Genomic DNA, 15,637 nt, shown 5'->3' with positions numbered 1-15,637 from the left:
GGCCACTTTATCAGAAACACCCCCCTTCTACTGACACTCACTGGCCACTTTAATAGAAACACCCCCTTCTACTGACACTCACTGGCCAATTTATCAGAAACACCCCCCTTCTACTGACACTCACTGGCCACTTTAATAGAAACACCCCCTTCTACTGACACTCACTGGCCACTTTATCAGAAACACCCCCCTTCTACTGACACTCACTGGCCACTTTAATAGAAACACCCCCTTCTACTGACACTCACTGGCCACTTTATCAGAAACACCCCCCTTCTACTGACACTCACTGGCCACTTTATTAGAAACACCCCCTTCTACTGACACTCACTGGCCACTTTATTAGAAACACCCCCCTTCTACTGACACTCACTGGCCACTTTATTAGAAACACCCCCCTTCTACTGACGCTCACTGGCCACTTTATTAGAAACACCCCCCTTCTACTGACGCTCACTGGCCACTTTATCAGAAACACCCCCCTTCTACTGACACTCACTGGCCACTTTAATAGAAACACCCCCCTTCTACTGACACTCACTGGCCACTTTAATAGAAACACCCCCTTCTACTGACACTCACTGGCCACTTTATCAGAAACACCCCCCTTCTACTGACACTCACTGGCCAATTTATCAGAAACACCCCCCTTCTACTGACACTCACTGGCCACTTTAATAGAAACACCCCCTTCTACTGACACTCACTGGCCACTTTATCAGAAACACCCCCCTTCTACTGACACTCACTGGCCACTTTATTAGAAACACCCCCCTTCTACTGACACTCACTGGCCACTTTATCAGAAACACCCCCCTTCTACTGACACTCACTGGCCACTTTAATAGAAACACCCCCTTCTACTGACACTCACTGGCCACTTTATCAGAAACACCCCCCTTCTACTGACACTCACTGGCCACTTTATTAGAAACACCCCCCTTCTACTGACACTCACTGGCCACTTTATCAGAAACACCCCCCTTCTACTGACACTCACTGGCCACTTTAATAGAAACACCCCCTTCTACTGACACTCACTGGCCAATTTATCAGAAACACCCCCCTTCTACTGACACTCACTGGCCACTTTAATAGAAACACCCCCTTCTACTGACACTCACTGGCCACTTTATCAGAAACACCCCCCTTCTACTGACACTCACTGGCCACTTTAATAGAAACACCCCCTTCTACTGACACTCACTGGCCACTTTATCAGAAACACCCCCCTTCTACTGACACTCACTGGCCACTTTATTAGAAACACCCCCTTCTACTGACACTCACTGGCCACTTTATTAGAAACACCCCCCTTCTACTGACACTCACTGGCCACTTTATTAGAAACACCCCCCTTCTACTGACGCTCACTGGCCACTTTATTAGAAACACCCCCTTCTACTGACACTCACTGGCCACTTTATTAGAAACACCCCCCTTCTACTGACACTCACTGGCCACTTTATTAGAAACACCCCCCTTCTACTGACGCTCACTGGCCACTTTATTAGAAACACCCCCCTTCTACTGACTCGCACTGGCCACTTTATTAGAAACACCCCCCTTCTACTGACACTCACTGGCCACTTTATTAGAAACACCCCCCTTCAACTGACACTCACTGGCCACTTTATTAGAAACACCCCCCTTCTACTGACTCGCACTGGCCACTTTATTAGAAACACCCCCCTTCTACTGACGCTCACTGGCCACTTTATCAGAAACACCCCCCTTCTACTGACGCTCACTGGCCACTTTAATAGAAACACCCCCTTCTACTGACACTCACTGGCCACTTTATCAGAAACACCCCCCTTCTACTGACACTCACTGGCCACTTTAATAGAAACACCCCCTTCTACTGACGCTCACTGGCCACTTTGTTAGAAACACCCCCTTCTACTGACACTCACTGGCCACTTTATTAGAAACACCCCCCTTCTACTGACACTCACTGGCCACTTTATTAGAAACACCCCCCTTCTACTGACGCTCACTGGCCACTTTATTAGAAACACCCCCCTTCTACTGACTCGCACTGGCCACTTTATTAGAAACACCCCCCTTCTACTGACACTCACTGGCCACTTTATTAGAAACACCCCCCTTCAACTGACACTCACTGGCCACTTTATTAGAAACACCCCCCTTCTACTGACTCGCACTGGCCACTTTATTAGAAACACCCCCCTTCTACTGACGCTCACTGGCCACTTTATCAGAAACACCCCCCTTCTACTGACGCTCACTGGCCACTTTAATAGAAACACCCCCTTCTACTGACACTCACTGGCCACTTAATCAGAAACACCCCCCTTCTACTGACACTCACTGGCCACTTTATTAGAAACACCCCCCTTCTACTGACACTCACTGGCCACTTTATCAGAAACACCCCCCTTTCTACTGACACTCACTGGCCACTTTAATAGAAACACCCCCTTCTACTGACACTCACTGGCCAATTTATCAGAAACACCCCCCTTCTACTGACACTCACTGGCCACTTTATCAGAAACACCCCCCTTCTACTGACACTCACTGGCCAGTTTAATAGAAACACCCCCCTTCTACTGACACTCACTGGCCACTTTATTAGAAACACCCCCCTTCTACTGACACTCACTGGCCACTTTATCAGAAACACCCCCCTTCTACTGACACTCACTGGCCACTTTAATAGAAACACCCCCTTCTACTGACACTCACTGGCCAATTTATCAGAAACACCCCCCTTCTACTGACACTCACTGGCCACTTTAATAGAAACACCCCCTTCTACTGACACTCACTGGCCACTTTATCAGAAACACCCCCTTCTACTGACACTCACTGGCCACTTTATCAGAAACACCCCCCTTCTACTGACACTCACTGGCCACTTTAATAGAAACACCCCCTTCTACTGACACTCACTGGCCACTTTATTAGAAACACCCCTCTTCTACTGACACTCACTGGCCACTTTATTAGAAACACCCCCCTTCTACTGACGCTCACTGACCACTTTATTAGAAACACCCCTCTTCTACTGACACTCACTGGCCACTTTATTAGAAACACCCTCCTTCTACTGACGCTCACTGACCAGTTTATTAGAAACACCCCCTTCTACTGACACTCACTGACCACTTTATTAGAAACACCCCCCTTCTACTGACGCTCACTGACCACTTTATTAGAAACACCCTCCTTCTACTGACGCTCACTGGCCACTTTATTAGAAACACCCTCCTTCTACTGACGCTCACTGGCCACTTTATTAGAAACACCCCCCTTCTACTGACGCTCACTGACCACTTTATTAGAAACACCCCTCTTCTACTGACACTCACTGGCCACTTTATTAGAAACACCCCCCTTCTACTGACACTCACTGACCACTTTATTAGAAACACCCCTCTTCTACTGACACTCACTGGCCACTTTATTAGAAACACCCTCCTTCTACTGACGCTCACTGGCCACTTTATTAGAAACACCCCCCTTCTACTGACACTCCCTGGCCACTTTATTAGAAACACCCCCCTTCTACTGACACTCACTGACCACTTTATTAGAAACACCCCTCTTCTACTGACACTCACTGGCCACTTTATTAGAAACACCCTCCTTCTACTGACGCTCACTGGCCACTTTATTAGAAACACCCTCCTTCTACTGACGCTCACTGACCACTTTATTAGAAACACCCCTCTTCTACTGACACTCACTGGCCACTTTATTAGAAACACCCCCCTTCTACTGACACTCACTGGCCACTTTATTAGAAACACCCCCCTTCTACTGACGCTCACTGGCCACTTTATTAGAAACACCCTCCTTCTACTGACGCTCACTGGCCACTTTATTAGAAACACCCCCCTTCTACTGACGCTCACTGGCCACTTTATTAGAAACACCCCCTTCTACTGACACTCACTGGCCACTTTATTAGAAACACCCCCCTTCTACTGACACTCACTGGCCACTTTATTAGAAACACCCCCCTTCTACTGACGCTCACTGGCCACTTTATTAGAAACACCCCCCTTCTACTGATGCTCACTGGCCACTTTATTAGAAACACCCCCCTTCTACTGACACTCACTGGCCACTTTATTAGAAACACCCCCCTTCTACTGACACTCACTGGCCACTTTATTAGAAACACCCCCCTTCTACTGACGCTCACTGGCCACTTTATTAGAAACACTAAGACCAGTAGCTGATATTTCAGTCGTTCTTCCCCTTCTTCAGGCGGGTGATTAACTTTAGCCACGTCTTGATCTGAGGCCGACTCCAGCCGGGTTTGAATCACAGAAACAGGAGGAAACCCGGGCCCCCGCTGTGGGCTCCTCCATCTCCAGCCGTTCTCCTCCATGTCCCTCCTTGCTCTAACACCTCCTAGTGTTTGTAATTAACTGAGCTCATCGAGGAGTGTATGAGCAGCAGAGATATCTCCACAGGGCTGAGGGCCTCAGGGATCAGAGCTTAGAATAACCTGCATTCATCAGGCCCCTGCTGACACTGGCTGTTAACTGCAGACACAAACACACACACACACACACACACACACACACACACACATGAAGTGGTACCTGGGGAGCAGTTGTTGGGGTTGTTCAGCCATGCATGATGAGGGAGGAGTCAATGTTGTTCCTTCACCAACCCCCCCCCCCCCACACACACACACACACACATTTTAACAACTGGTCCAGAGATCAAACCACTGACCCCAAGCCTGCATCTTCAGGCCATTGTTGGCCCTCACTGGCTTTGTCTTCTCTCCTAGCTCTCTTACTAACTGCTACCTAAATCACTCCATAAGTTACAGGATTTACAGTCAAACAGAGTGATCACTCGCCCTGAACAGAACATGAAAAGAAAAAAAATGAATAAGAAATAAAGTTATAAGAAAAGAAAGAGAAGAAAAATATGGAGCATAAAAGAGAAAAAAGAGAAAGAAAAAAGAAATGAGAAAAGACAGAGAAAAGATAAAATATAATGAGAAGGTAAGAGGGAAAAAGCAAATGAAGAAAAGAAAAAGAAAAAACAGACATTAATAAAAGGAAAGGATATAAAGGAGAGCCATTTTATTAAATCCCTTGAGGAAACAGAGTCTCTGTGATTAACTCATCCAAGCGCACACACACTCACACACACACACACTCACACACACACACACACACTCGCACACACACAGAGAGAGAGAGAGAGAGACAGATGGGTGTTAGGTGCCTAGCTCAGGGGCACTTCAGCCATGGATATTAAGGGAGAAGAAATCACTGTCCCAGCCCCGCCCCCATTGCCCCCCCCCCCATTTAGGACATCAAAGACAGCTTCTCTAAGACGCACCGGAGACCCTACAGAGACTCTCTTTTTTTCTTGTGAGGGTCCTAAAAGCGTGATTCTTCTCGGATCATCCCATCCGCCCTCTAATCACATTCCCGGGAATTTCTCTGGGCTCGCCAGGGTGTCCTAGTGTAATGAATAAGAGATTACGGAGCTCTAGTTCCTGGGCTTTAATGAATCAGTATCAAGAGTCCAGCAGGAGGAGGAGGAGGAGCTGAGGAGAGGAGAGGAAGCTGTCAACACTCACCCTCACTGGGGGCACAGATCAAGCTAATTAAAGCCCACCGCTGGAGGAGGAGACCCCACACTGGAAATGAGAGCTCAGCCGTGTGTGTGTGTGTGTGTGTGGGTGTGTGTGGAGTTATTTGTGAAAGGAACCAAACGTAGGTGTAGATGTAGATGCCTCTTTATCCCAACACTATGAGAGGCTTTAGGCGTTAGTCACAGTGTCCAAATCACACCTGCTCTGTGGGGGGTCCTGAGCGCTGGAGAACAGGGTGAAAGTGGGCTAATAAAGTATGCAGAGCAACAGATGGACTACAGTCTGTAACTGCAGAAGTACAAGCTGCTCTGGTGGACAGTGGCACTGAGACAGTGGACAGTGTGTGTGTGTGTGTGTGTGTGTGTGTCTAATAACGTGTTATTGCAGACAATAACAATGTGTTTATTGCTCTTATATCGTGATGATCATAAAACTGAATTTATTGTGTCGACCTACTCCTACCCTGCATTTATTTTTGAACAGATGTTCTGGAATGTGCTTCAGTTCCACAGCACTATGTGTGTGTGTGTGTGTGTCTTTACAGCAGTCGTGTTCACGGAGAGCAGCTGGCGACGGCTTGGTTTGTCGTGACCTCGGCGCGTTCGCACGGCGACCCTCTGAATAAACCTGTCGGATATGGTTAGATACGGGCATCACCGGGCACTGTGCCCACCCTCTTCACACACACACACCCTCCCCCAGCCCTGGTCGTCTGTTAGAGCCACACTCTTGCTGCAGTCGAGCTGGCGGACCCCAGGGAGTGGCGCTGAGGGGCTTCCTGGCAGAGCTCCAGCACACACAGCTAGAGGACGTGAGCGAAATGCATCTGAGCGGATGAATATGTCGAGGTGGAAGAGGGGCAGAATCCAGGCTAACAAACCCTCCATTATAAACACAGCCGCCACAACAGTGGGCTTCTGTTATGTACGGGGTGCTCAAAACTCATCGAATATTAGGAGAGCTGTGGACGGGTGATACGATAAAAATACGCCCTCCCTGTAATCGCAATAACACAGCTCACAGTTTATGTCATGAAAGAATCACTGGTCTGCTTGAGCTACCACCTGGCCTTGCCCTCAAGCGAGGGAACCACTGGTCTGCCTGTGCTATCACAGATGGAGCCCCTCCAGGACCTCGGAGGTTGGCCTTGCCCTTAAGCGAGGGAATGCCTCACACCCTGCAGACTCTAAAATGCTCAACGGTTGACAGAGGTGCGATCAGAGCTCGGATCGTATGCCACCTCTGCTGTGTGGAGGGTAGTAGGTCTCAGGTTGGTGAAGGCTACAGCAGGACAGTCAGGGAACGTTCAGAGGTACGTGATTGGTCGTGGGTGACGTCAGTGAGAATGCAGGTACTCACGTATTCTCCGTAAGAGTCCTGCACCACGGGTGGGGGTGGTCTGTATCCACCTGGGGGCAGAGCTCCACGAGCTCTCTGTGCAAGGACACCCCTCCCTCTGCTGGACGGGACTCGACTGGGCGGAGCTCCTCTGGGCGCCGCCCCCCGAGGGACTGCAGCTTGAGGTGGAGGAACGCCTCCTCTTGCTCTGTGGAAGAAAACAAGGATCATAATTTAGAGGAGATTTTTAGAAACAGTATAAACTGCAGTACCATAACCTCCTATCCATACACACCCCACATGGCGGCTGTATCTGATAGATATGATTACCAAGGGCAAGTGTCCCCTTCGCTGTTGTAGAGGCTCTATATTTCCCCGCAGTCCACAACACCCAGGACCCTGAGATCCTGAAGCTGGGTGTCAGCAGCACCTTAGTATTGATATCAGACGGGAAACATTCCTATCACTTATCCATCCACCTACGCCTTATATTTTTTCTCAGCGAAACACCCTGAAGCCCAGCGTGCCGAGATGCAAACTGTTTGGTTCTTTGTGAATAAACAGGTCTTCATTTGCAAGAAGAGGAGCTGATAATCCGTGGGAGGTGAGTGGGAGGCAGAGACGACTCTCAGCTCCATCAAACACCGAGCACAGCCAAGCAATTCATGTAACGTCCTCATCCCGCCTCCCATGTGGCGCCGGTATTGATTACTTATTATAACCGCGTGTGGGCCGCGACGTTCATCTCCATTTCAAAAGTGATATTAAAGCAATTACGCAAGCCACAGGCTCTTATTATAATCAATCAAAACAGCCAGGTCAAGTTTCTGACCACTGGGTGACCAAGAGAACCCAAACACTGCCACCGCCGCTGTCACGCCTCTTGGCTTTAATGAACTGGACGCATTGATCGGAGACTGCTCACCTTCCACACTACGCTCGCGTGGGTATTTAATAATAAGCTGGGGTAATTATTTGTGCAAATACATACAGATGGTTTGCACCTTCCCCTGGGACCCGCTTTCTTACCACGCTCTAAAATTAGACCCCGCCGAATGCTAATTACTCGACTGATCTCCAGCCGATCTAATTATAAGCCTGGCTCCGTACGAGCATCTCGTTCCGTTATCGCCTCATCAGCAATTTACAGTTCGCTCACAAACAATAAACATCTGCAGTATCCAGATCTGTCCTCTATTAATAAACATTACCACCGTCTGAGATAAAGTACGCTGATTTCCGCTGGTGTTATTTTTCTGAAGTCGCAGATGTAAAAAAAGAAAAAAAAAGTGTGAAAAGCACATCAGCGAGAGAGCAGAGACAGAATGTTAAACCTTTCTCTAATTATCCAAACAAAGGAATGTGCTAAGCACTCAGCACTGGAAACAGCAGGTGGAGGAAAAGTTGTTTGTGTCTGTTTTGACATGATTTCTCTTTCTATGTTTGTATTGGGTCGACTGCATGGACCTACAGGTATGAACCGTGCAGATGTGTGATCCAGGTACAAGTGTATTTTACCAGTGTGTTTTTCCTGTGTGACCAGGTGCAAGTGTAAAAATATAAACATAGCCTGGCGGTATCTATGTGATCCAGGTGCAACTATGCAGAAGTAAATCTGTATTGAGGTATGTTGGTTGTATCTGTTTGATCCAGGTTCAAGTGTTAAGCAGTAAAGGTATGTTGGTTGCACCTATGTGATCCGGGTGCTGATGTTCAGCAGTAAAATTATGTTGGTTGTACCTGTGTGATCCGGGTGCTGATGTTCAGCAGTAAAAGTATGTTGGTTGTACCTGTGTGATCCGGGTGCTGGGGTTCAGCAGTGAAGGTATATTGGTTGTACCTGTGTGATCCGTGGGCTGGGGTTCAGCAGTGAAGGTATGTTGGTTGTACCTGTGCGATCCGGGTGCTGGTGTTCAGCAGTGAATGTATGTTGGTTGTACCTGTGTGATCCGGGTGCTGGTGTTCAGCAGTGAAGGTATGTTGGTTGTACCTGTGTGATCCGGGTGCTGGTGTTCAGCAGTGAAGGTATGTTGGTTGTACCTGTGTGATCCGGATGCAGGTGTTCAGCAGTGAAGGTATGTTGGTTGTACCTGTGTGATCCGGATGCAGGTGTTCAGCAGTGAAGGTATGTTGGTTGTACCTGTGTGATCCGGGTGCAGGTGTTCAGCAGTAAAGGTATGTTGGTTGTACCTGTGTGATCCGGGTGCAGGTGTTCAGCAGTATATGTATGTTGGTTGTACCTGTGTGATCCGGGTGCAGGTGTTCAGCAGTAAATGTATGTTGGTTGTACCTGTGTGATCCGGGAGCTGGTGTTCAGCAGTAAATGTATGTTGGTTGTACCTGTGTGATCCGGGTGCTGGTGTTCAGCAGTGAAGTTATGTTGGTTGTACCTGTGTGATTCGGGTGCAGGTGTTCAGCAGTGAAGGTATGTTGGTTGTACCTGTGTGATCCGGGTGCAGGTGTTCAGCAGTGAAGGTATGTTGGTTGTACCTGTGTGATCCGGGTGCAGGTGTTCAGCAGTAAAAAAGTATGTTGGTTGTACCTGTGTGATCCGGGTGCAGGTGTTCAGCAGTGAATGTATGTTGGTTGTACCTGTGTGATCCGGGTGCAGGTGTGCAGCAGTGAATGTATGTTGGTTGTACCTGTGTGATCCGGGTGCAGGTGTTCAGCAGTGAATGTAGGTTGGTTGTACCTGTGTGATCCGGGTGCTGGTGTTCAGCAGTAAATGTAGGTTGGTTGTACCTGTGTGATCCGGGTGCTGGTGTTCAGCAGTGAATGTAGGTTGGTTGTACCTGTGTGATCCGGGTGCTGGTGTTCAGCAGTAAATGTAGGTTGGTTGTACCTGTGTGATCCGGGTGCTGGTGTTCAGCAGTGAATGTAGGTTGGTTGTACCTGTGTGATCCGGGTGCTGGTGTTCAGCAGTGAATGTAGGTTGGTTGTACCTGTGTGATCCGGGTGCTGGTGTTCAGCAGTGAATGTAGGTTGGTTGTACCTGTGTGATCCGGGTGCTGGTGTTCAGCAGTGAATGTATGTTGGTTGTACCCGTGTGATCCGGGTGCTGGTGTTCAGCAGTGAATGTAGGTTGGTTGTACCTGTGTGATCCGGGTGCTGGTGTTCAGCAGTAAATGTAGGTTGGTTGTACCTGTGTGATCCGGGTGCTGGTGTTCAGCAGTGAATGTAGGTTGGTTGTACCTGTGTGATCCGGGTGCTGGTGTTCAGCAGTAAATGTAGGTTGGTTGTACCTGTGTGATCCGGGTGCTGGTGTTCCTCTAGCTCTGGAGCTGGGTTTCCCTCTCACAGCTGGCACCTTAGCCTCCTCCGAGCCTCCGTTCAGAAACGTCAACTCCTGCAGCTGAGCTTGTCTGATCTCATCATTATAATCCTGCACACACACACACACACACACACACACACACACACACACACACAATAGCTGTTAAAGGGAATTAGAGGCATGATTAATAACGATCCACTGATGAGAAAGACCTCAAAGCAATAGAGACACATTATAAATAATAAATGGAGCAAAGCAAACAAATTCCCAGTCCCTATGGTTACCCCTCTCATCTCCCTCTCTCTCTCTCTCTCTCTCTCTCTCTCTCTCTCTCTCTCTCTCTCTCTCTCTCTCTCCTTTATCTTCAGCTGAATGTTCCTCATCTCTATAAACACACTAATGCATGTTTACACCAGAGTCTCATAAACAAACCAAAAAAGCATAAACCAAATATCCCACAGTGCTGATTCTGAGGCGCTGTGCCGTGCCGCTCGGATCTGGGGGTTTAAGTGTGTGGATTAACAACAGCGTTCCTTTTAAGATTCTCTCAGTCTGAGAGAGCATTTACTCACACAGTGTCTGCAGGTGAAACATTTGGAATATATTGATCTCATAAATAACTGACAACCACTGAGTGACTGGGTGAGTGTGTGTGTGAGTGACTGGGTGAGTGTGTGTGTGTGTGTGTGTGTGTATGTGAGTGACTGGGTGACTGTGTGTGTGTGTGTGTGTGTATGTGAGTGACTGGGTGACTGTGTGTATGTGAGTGACTGGGTGAGTGTGTGTGTGTGTGTGTGTGTGTGAGTGATTGGGTGACTGTGTGAGTGTGTGTGTGTGTGTGTGTGTGTGTGTGACTGGGTGACTGTGTGTGTATGTGAGTGACTGGGTGACTGTGTGTATGTGAGTATCTGGGTGAGTGTGTGAATGTGGGTGACTGGGTGAGTGTGTATGTGAGGGACTGAGTGAGTGTATGTGAATGACTAGGTGAGTGTGTGTATATGAGTGACTGGGTGAGTGTGTGTATATGAGTGACTGGGTGAGTGTGTGTATGTGAGTGACTTTGTGACTGTGTGTGTGTATGTGAGTGATTGGGTGACTGTGTGTATATGAGTGACTGGGTGAGTGTGTGTGTGTGTGAGTGATTGAGTGACTGGGTGACTGTGTGTATGTGAGTATCTGGGTGAGTGTGTGAATGTGGGTGACTGGGTGAGTGTGTATGTGAGGGACTGAGTGAGTGTATGTGAGTGACTGGGTGAGTGCGTGTATGTGAGTGAATAGGTGAGTGTGTGTATGTGAGTATCTGGGTAAGTGTGTGTATGTCAGTGTGTATGTGAGTGAGTGGGTGAGTGACTAGGTGACTGTGTGTATGTGAGTGACTGAGTGACTGTGTGTATGTGACTGACTGAGTGAGTGTGTGGGTTAGTGTGTGTATGTGAGTGTCTGGGTGAGTGTGTGTGTGTATGTGAGTGACTAGGTGAGTGTGTGTATGTGAGTGTCTGGGTGAGTGTGTGAATGTGGGTGACTGGGTGAGTGTGTGAATGTGGGTGACTGGGTGAGAGTGTATGTGAGGGACTGAGTGAGTGTATGTGAATGACTGGGTGAGTGTGTGTATGTGAGTGACTAGGTGAGTGTGTGTATGTGAGTGTCTGGGTGAGTGTGTGAATGTGGGTGACTGGGTGAGAGTGTATGTGAGGGACTGAGTGAGTGTATGTGAATGACTGGGTGACTGTGTGTATGTGAGTGACTAGGTGAGTGTGTGTATGTGAGTGTCTGGGTGAGTGTGTGAATGTGGGTGACTGGGTGAGAGTGTATGTGAGGGACTGAGTGAGTGTATGTGAATGACTGGGTGAGTGTGTGTATGTGAGTGACTAGGTGAGTGTGTGTATGTGAGTGTCTGGGTGAGGGTGTGAATGTGGGTGACTGGGTGAGAGTGTATGTGAGGGACTGAGTGAGTGTATGTGAATGACTGGGTGACTGTGTGTATGTGAGTGACTAGGTGAGTGTGTGTATGTGAGTGTCTGGGTGAGTGTGTGAATGTGGGTGACTGGGTGAGAGTGTATGTGAGGGACTGAGTGAGTGTATGTGAATGACTGGGTGAGTGTGTGTATGTGAGTGACTAGGTGAGTGTGTGTATGTGAGTGTCTGGGTGAGTGTGTGAATGTGGGTGACTGGGTGAGAGTGTATGTGAGGGACTGAGTGAGTGTATGTGAATGACTGGGTGACTGTGTGTATGTGAGTGACTAGGTGAGTGTGTGTATGTGAGTGTCTGGGTGAGTGTGTGAATGTGGGTGACTGGGTGAGAGTGTATGTGAGGGACTGAGTGAGTGTATGTGAATGACTGGGTGAGTGTGTGTATGTGAGTGACTAGGTGAGTGTGTGTATGTGAGTGTCTGGGTGAGTGTGTGAATGTGGGTGACTGGGTGAGAGTGTATGTGAGGGACTGAGTGAGTGTATGTGAATGACTGGGTGACTGTGTGTATGTGAGTGACTAGGTGAGTGTGTGTATGTGAGTGTCTGGGTGAGTGTGTGAATGTGGGTGACTGGGTGAGAGTGTATGTGAGGGACTGAGTGTGTGTATATGAGTGACTAGGTGAGTGTGCGTATGTCAGTGTGTATGTGAGTGAGTGGGTGAGTGACTGGGTGACTGTGTGTATGTGAGTGTCTGGGTGAGTGTGTGAATGTGGGTGACTGGGTGAGAGTGTATGTGAGGGACTGAGTGTGTGTATATGAGTGACTAGGTGAGTGTGCGTATGTCAGTGTGTATGTGAGTGAGTGGGTGAGTGACTGGGTGACTGTGTGTATGTGAGTGTCTGGGTGAGTGTGTGAATGTGGGTGACTGGGTGAGAGTGTATGTGAGGGACTGAGTGAGTGTATGTGAATGACTAGGTGAGTGTGTGTATATGAGTGACTAGGTGAGTGTGTGTATGTCAGTGTGTATGTGAGTGAGTGGGTGAGTGACTGGGTGACTGTGTGTATGTGAGTGACTGGGTGAGTGTGTGTGTGTGAGTGACTAGGTGAGTATGTGTATGTGAGTGTCTGGGTGAGTGTGTGAATGTGGGTGACTGGGTGAGAGTGTATGTGAGGGACTGAGTGAGTGTATGTGAATGACTAGGTGAGTGTGTGTATATGAGTGACTAGGTGAGTGTGTGTATGTCAGTGTGTATGTGAGTGAGTGGGTGAGTGACTGGGTGAGTGTGTGTGTGTGAGTGACTGGGTAAGTGTGTGTGTGTGAGTGACTGGGTGAGTGTGAGTGTGTGAGTGACTGTGTGTGAGTGTGTGTGAGTGTGTGTGAGTGACTGAGTGAGTGAGTGTGTGTGAGTGTGATGTGAGTGACTGGGTGAGTGTGTGTGTGTGTGTGGGTGAGCTGTGAGTGTGAGTGTGTGTGAGTGACTGAGTGTGAGTGTGTGTGAGTGACTGAGTGAGTGTGTATGTGAGTGTCTGGGTGAGTGTGTGAATGTGGGTGACTGGGTGAGAGTGTATGTGAGGGACTGAGTGAGTGTATGTGAATGACTGGGTGACTGTGTGTATGTGAGTGACTAGGTGAGTGTGTGTATGTGAGTGTCTGGGTGAGTGTGTGAATGGGTGACTGGGTGAGAGTGTATGTGAGGGACTGAGTGAGTGTATGTGAATGACTGGGTGAGTGTGTGTATGTGAGTGACTAGGTGAGTGTGTGTATGTGAGTGTCTGGGTGAGTGTGTGAATGTGGGTGACTGGGTGAGAGTGTATGTGAGGGACTGAGTGAGTGTATGTGAATGACTGGGTGACTGTGTGTATGTGAGTGACTAGGTGAGTGTATGTGAATGACTGGGTGACTGTGTGTATGTGAGTGACTAGGTGAGTGTGTGTATGTGAGTGTCTGGGTGAGTGTGTGAATGTGGGTGACTGGGTGAGAGTGTATGTGAGGGACTGAGTGTGTGTATATGAGTGACTAGGTGAGTGTGCGTATGTCAGTGTGTATGTGAGTGAGTGGGTGAGTGACTGGGTGACTGTGTGTATGTGAGTGTCTGGGTGAGTGTGTGAATGTGGGTGACTGGGTGAGAGTGTATGTGAGGGACTGAGTGAGTGTATGTGAATGACTAGGTGAGTGTGTGTATATGAGTGTCTGGGTGAGTGTGTGAATGTGGGTGACTGGGTGAGAGTGTATGTGAGGGACTGAGTGTGTGTATATGAGTGACTAGGTGAGTGTGTGTATGTCAGTGTGTATGTGAGTGAGTGGGTGAGTGACTGGGTGACTGTGTGTATGTGAGTGACTGGGTGAGTGTGTGTGTGAGTGACTGGGTGAGTGTGTGTGTGTGAGTGACTGGGTAAGTGTGTGTGTGTGTGTGTGAGTGACTGGGTGAGTGTGAGTGTGTGTGAGTGACTGAGTGTGAGTGTGTGTGAGTGACTGAGTGTGAGTGTGTGTGAGTGACTGAGTGAGTGTGTATGTGAGTGACTGGGTGAGTGTGTGAGTGTATGTGAGTGACTGGGTGAGTGTGTGTGTGAGTTGACTGGGGGTGAGTGTGTGTGTGTGAGTGACTGGGTAAGTGTGTGTGTGTGTGTGTGAGTGACTGGGTGAGTGTGAGTGTGTGTGAGTGACTGAGTGTGAGTGTGTGTGAGTGACTGAGTGTGAGTGTGTGTGAGTGACTGAGTGAGTGTGTATGTGAGTGACTGGGTGAGTGTGTGTGTGTGTGTGGGTGACTGGGTGAGTGTGTGTTGCTCTGTCCAGGGTGTGTTCTTGCCGTGTGCCCAGTGACTCCCAGTGTGACACTGTTGTGGATGAAGCGGTCACAGGAGGTGAATGACTGTGGTGTCGTCAGCAGATTAGAGCGATGGATTTTCACAGTTATAATGTGTTTAAAGTGAACTCTATTCTGCAGGACAGATGTTGAGGGTGTAATCCACTAAGCTCTCCAACCAAACTGCCAAGTAGAACATATCTAGAACCTCTAAACCTCACAGCCTTGCTGCAGACCACTGACCTGTGCTCCCTTTATTTTAATATTTACATTCAGCTCATCACCTACTTCTTTTAAACTCCACAAAGTTTGCTTTCGCAACTTTAATTTGTGGAAATCGCGCGTCTCTTTGGCACCGGACCCCGAGAGCAGCATGAAAAGCTTTTGTGTTTGAACGTGTAATTACGGTAAAACTGACACTGCGCCGAACTAAAGCGCGGAGGCTACGTTTTGATCCTGGGCCCTGAAGTCAGATGAAAGAGGCTCATTACGCCACGCAGCTCTCCTCCAAAGTTCTACTTCGCTGTAAATAACCAACAATGAATAATGCATCTACTTGCTCACTTATCTCTTCATCTGTTTATTGTTTATCACCCAAAAGTAAACATACCGCACGGTGCCTGCATCGAGCCCTCAGTTAAAAACTCAGACCTCCACGACGACCCTTCATCTGCATCTCCGACTGTTTGCATTTTTGTCTAGAATCAGGAA

General features: G+C 48.5%; 1 protein-coding gene and 1 long non-coding RNA gene across 2 annotated transcripts in view; one reads left to right on the top strand and one right to left on the bottom strand.

The window, feature by feature from the left end:
* LOC136678041 (uncharacterized) overlaps window positions 1–10,319 on the bottom strand; it is a 33,025-nt gene extending 22,706 nt beyond the window's left edge. Inside the window, exons 1-2 of the long non-coding RNA XR_010796456.1 lie at window positions 10,180–10,319; window positions 6,959–7,145 (exon numbers count right to left, since the gene is read on the bottom strand). This is a non-coding gene — a long non-coding RNA (uncharacterized lncRNA). The remainder of the gene's footprint in view (window positions 1–6,958; window positions 7,146–10,179) is intronic.
* Window positions 1–15,637, top strand: part of sema6ba (sema domain, transmembrane domain (TM), and cytoplasmic domain, (semaphorin) 6Ba) — a 240,161-nt gene that overhangs the window by 104,159 nt on the left and 120,365 nt on the right. The window lies entirely within an intron of this gene.

This window comes from Hoplias malabaricus, chromosome Y, assembly GCF_029633855.1.
Source record: "Hoplias malabaricus isolate fHopMal1 chromosome Y, fHopMal1.hap1, whole genome shotgun sequence".
Classification (NCBI taxonomy): Eukaryota; Metazoa; Chordata; class Actinopteri; order Characiformes; family Erythrinidae; genus Hoplias; species Hoplias malabaricus.
Note: the sequence above shows the minus strand (reverse complement) of the source record. Positions and strands in the feature narration are given on the sequence as shown.